This window comes from Gymnoscopelus microlampas, assembly GCF_963454915.1.
Source record: "Gymnoscopelus microlampas genome assembly, chromosome: 15".
Classification (NCBI taxonomy): domain Eukaryota; kingdom Metazoa; phylum Chordata; class Actinopteri; order Myctophiformes; family Myctophidae; genus Gymnoscopelus; species Gymnoscopelus microlampas.
Window position 1 is genome coordinate 34,259,551 of NC_139952.1, and position 4,831 is coordinate 34,264,381.

A 4,831-nucleotide genomic window follows, 5' to 3' on the forward strand; every position below is an offset into this window, starting at 1 on the left:
AAGACCTCCTCTTCTCAATCTCCAAATATAAAGGAGTGATACTCTCTCTCTCTCTCTGGCTCTCTCTGGCTCTCTCTCTCTCTCTCTCTCTCTCTCTCTCTCTCTCTCTCTTGAACCCTGAATGCCAGGAATTCCTCTGGATTTCCTCTGGCCAAGTCCATTGTCTTTAATATTAAACAATATCTGCAATCAATTTTAGCATCTCTGTGTACAAAAGGTGAACGGTTCCTTAGACAAGGTGCACTGTGCAGATATACAGGTCAACACAAGCGTTTAAATAATTTGTCCTGTTTTTATGTAAAATGCTTACTTTGCTAGGGGCAGGACACAGTACATGTTACTCATTGTGTGTTCACGCCAGCCACTACTTCAGATGATTCTGTGCAAACAGAACAAGGGCCTCTTCTTAAACCCCCGCTGTCATTTAGTGATACAAATGATCCTTTGCAATGTACAGTACAGTACACAGTGTAAATAAACGGGTATATAGGGGAGCATTCTCTTTCTCATTTAGCTGCAACAGGTAGTGACAAGGAGAGACTTGGGTGGAGATAGCATTGTGTCATTGCCCTGCTCTAGTCTGGCGAGATTCCAGTTTGCATATTGTGTGTGTGTGTGCGTGTGACGTGTGTGTGTGTGTGTGTGTGTGTGTGTGTGTGTGTGTGTGTGTGTGTGTGTGTGTGTGTGTGTGTGTGTGTGTGTGTGTGTGTGTGTGTGTGTGTGTGCGTGTGCGTGTTTGGGGATAGGGGATGGGGGCGTTGTTCACAATAAAAATCAATGGCATCTCAAAGGAAAAAGAAAATCTATTGAGGAACCATCTGGTTTTCATCATGAAACATGCATGTATGAACCAGAACCAGTGCATTAGTCACACTGAAACCTACTGACACTCATTGACTCAGGTGCAGAGGTGGAAAGATGGATGCAAGATTTCACTCAGGTGAAAGAACCGTTGCTTAAATTGTTGAGACATGAATCAAGTATGAGGGCACTCACTTGGGTACTCACTCTGAAACAGACATTTTAAGGGCTCAATATTGATTCCTCACATTTAAGGAGTGACTGCAAGTGACGACTGTGCCTTCCACATCTACACTGGAGATTGCACCGTCATTTGTTTTGTAGGAACTAAAACAGTGATAATTTCTTCATCTGCTAACGAAACAAATGTTTCTGTTAGCAGAACAAATGAAACCGGTTTGGGGGTCATATTTTGTGTATAAAAAAAATTAAACCTACTTGAAAAAACATGTATTAAACATAAGTCAATTAAAAAATGTTTATATTGGCCTCCATTAAAAGTCCAAATTATATGTAATGTCAGTTAACTGAAATCACACAATCCTGATCCTGACTTTTATTATGCAAATGCATTTCTTCACACAAATTGGTAAACAAGATGACAGTTATGATACATTAGATTTATTTGTTTGTATGTGATTGCTGATGTGAGAGTCATATTGGAGCCAAATGTTTAAGTGTTAGGTGATTGATTCATTGGTTGGCACTTGGTAACATGCTGGATTAAACCCAAAACCTTGAGGCTGGCAGTGGTTTTTAAGCTTATAGAGCGTGCCAACGACTCGTCACCACGGGGGGGCGTGGCATAGTAGCTGCAGACATACTTGAGGGGGGCAATGTTAAGTCAACCTGGTTTTTACCCCTCAAAGATGTCCGCCGCTACCAAAAGACACTTGTTGACGCCCCCTTAAGGATTTTTGGCACGCTCTATAGTTAAGTGCCAATGTTGCCATTGGTTATATCTCTCCCACCCCCTATTTTCACCAAGTAGTTTATTGTTCAAGTAGGGTAAATGAAAGTTAGGTGTGGTGGAGCAAAGGTGTGGCTCTGTATGTCTTTGCTACTCCCCTCCCCCTTCCACACACACACACACACACACACACACACACACACACACACACACACACACACACACACACACACACACACACACACACACTTCCAACACTTGGACTTTCAAAGGGCTTGGACTTCATTGTGTGCCAAAACCAATAAGTCAGACAAGAGCATATCTGTGTGTGTGTGTGTGTGTGTGTGTGTGTGTGTGTGTGTGTGTGTGTGTGTGTGTGTCTGCTATCACGCTCAAGAATAATTGTCTCCGCCAGGCCGAAAGGCATGGCGAGAGAGTATGTTTTGCCCCCTGTCCGTCCGTCCGTCCTTCCTTCTGTCTGCAACCAGCTAATGCCCCACATTTTTCATAGCCACCATGAGGCCGACTTTTGCAAAACATTTTTTGATATTACTCCTACAGATTTTGTCCAAAAAACAAGGAAATCGGTACACAGTATCTTCGCGAGGAAGAAATGCCACCCTTTTCACATTGGCCTGTTATAGCGCCACCAGCAAGTCTGATTTAGCAAAACACATTTTTGGACCAGGAGGCCACAATAACCTACCTGACCTGTGCTCCGAGGAGCACTTTTTCTAGTTTGAAATGTGTTTGGTTGAGTTCTTCAGTGGCTTGGCATCCCATAGAGGAGAAATTAGTGTTGCCTTATAGATATAGTAAACATTCACACCAAGATCAATGTAAAAGTTCACTGGTAATTTTCAGAAATTTCACAAATCTCATGGTAGACCCCTGAACAGTGTTTGTGCCAAGTTTGGTGCAGATCGGAGCAACAGTGTGCCTCACAAGTATGGATGTTACATTTGTGACATCCACCGTCGGTCCACCATCTAGGCAATTTTAGGATTCCATCCTACTATAATTCTAGTAACCTCACGGACGGTGGTAGGTGTCTTGGGTAGTGTCTTGATCAAACTGCGCCCTAAACGTGTCACAATGTACATTTTATTTGTGTTTGCGCGACGCCCGTGTGTGTGTTCAAACTGGGGGGTCCTTGACATAAAAACGTTTGAGAACCACTGCACTAGACAGTACAAACTCACTTTCGATCCCCGATAAACTGTCTGTTCTCAGCGCATAAGCAAAACTGCACACTTTGAGTGCTCATATTCCCCTACGGGTATGGTCTAGTATAACTGGGGCAGCCTATCTCATTTCCCCAATTGATTGACAGAGGAATACATTCCAGTACATTACCCACAGTACAATAGCTATAAATCATGTAATGGATGCTGGTTGTTCTTGTTTGTTCTTGTAAAAATAACGATCTCTGTACATTCCAGGACAGCCTGAAGCTGTTCAACATACCAGACACTTAACCACATGAACCTAGCACCTCTATTCTGGGTTGAATATTTGTCAAAAATAGCATATTGACTATTTTCGGCGAACAGATTTGATGTAGATGGAAGTACTATAGCTGATAGAGCCCTGGGGGACCCCAGTTTCCAGAGGTTTCTGTCCTCCCTGAGAACGCCTTAGGACACCTGCGTTACCGTTTGACAGGTGTACCGCCCCAGTCAAACTCCCCACCTGTCACTGTCCCCGGAGCGTTTTCTTTTACTGCTTAACAGGGGTTAAGCAGTAAAACCCCATTTTATACTTTGTCATATGACGGTGTCACACGGCTCAAACAGCGATCTACAAGCTTGGCCAGTACTGTTCCTGATTAATCCTGTCTTACCTCACTTCAAAAGATATAAATGATCTTTTGAAGTGACATACCTATTTATAGTACTCTATTTCATCATGCGTCTCGCTAGCCAATCAAAGCACACCCTTTCAACATATTGTCACGTGTCACGTGAAGCTTGACCAATGTTAGCTTGGTGGACACACGGAAGGACGAGAACGAAAACATAGGGTGCGTTCGGAAATGCGCACCGGGAGCGCACTCGCCTATTAGTTTGTATATGGGCCAGTGTGCTCAGTGCTTAATTTCCGAACGCACCCATAGTCTCCTGGCGGAAACAAATATCGATGACAGGTTGCAACTGAATAATTGGGTTAGAGTCTGGTCCAATAGGCTATTATATTATTTATTTCTTCAAGAAACCCATAATCAGATGATTCATTATTCCTACTGAAAGTCAGACAGCCCCACATTGTCAGAGTACCTGTTCTACCTGTCTCTACCTGTGTCCCATTTATGCACTCTACATATATGCCTATATATGGGCATATCGACCGACTCGACACCAGGCACCAGGCACTATTGTCATGATTACACCCACACCCTCATTCCAGAGAGAACATCTTCAGATTAGCGACTCACACATTGCTCAGTTGTCAATCAGTATTCCTTATCGCTTCACTTCTTTACTTTCAACCAGTAGACCCGGTCACTCCACATTCCTCTCACCTGTCCTTATCAGCTTTAATCGCATTCTATCCTTCACTGCAGGAGAGTGACTTTGCAGATTTTAGTTGGGGCTAGATACTGTGGCACAGAGGATCATCTCCTTCAAATCTGTCCTGTGAGACCTGCATCACTCATCACCTGCACAAGAGACACATACAGTACACCAAGACCTCAAATTCCTTCTGGAATCAGGTTCTCAAACCTTTTCATGTCAAGGACCCTCAAATTAATAAGTATTTGACCACAGACTCCCATCTGAAAATACTTTTGTGCCAGGTACCCCCGTACAATATTTGTGTTGTTAAAATGTTTCAAAACCACATTTTTGTAAATATCTACAAGGTTATAAAGCCTCGCATTGAGATGCGTTGTGAGATTGCAGAGTGGCTTTTTTCAAATAGCCTATACAGTATATACTGTAGGGTTAAAGTGGCTAAACAGATTTTGATGCTCTATCAACAAATTTTGCAAGGAACCCCCCCGGAAATAAATGTGTTACACAATACATGCTCATTTGATCAAACATTCAGCATAGGGACCAAATAAACCATAAAACCTCCTTTGAGAGACTTAAATCATGTCCTTTCCTATGGCAGGCC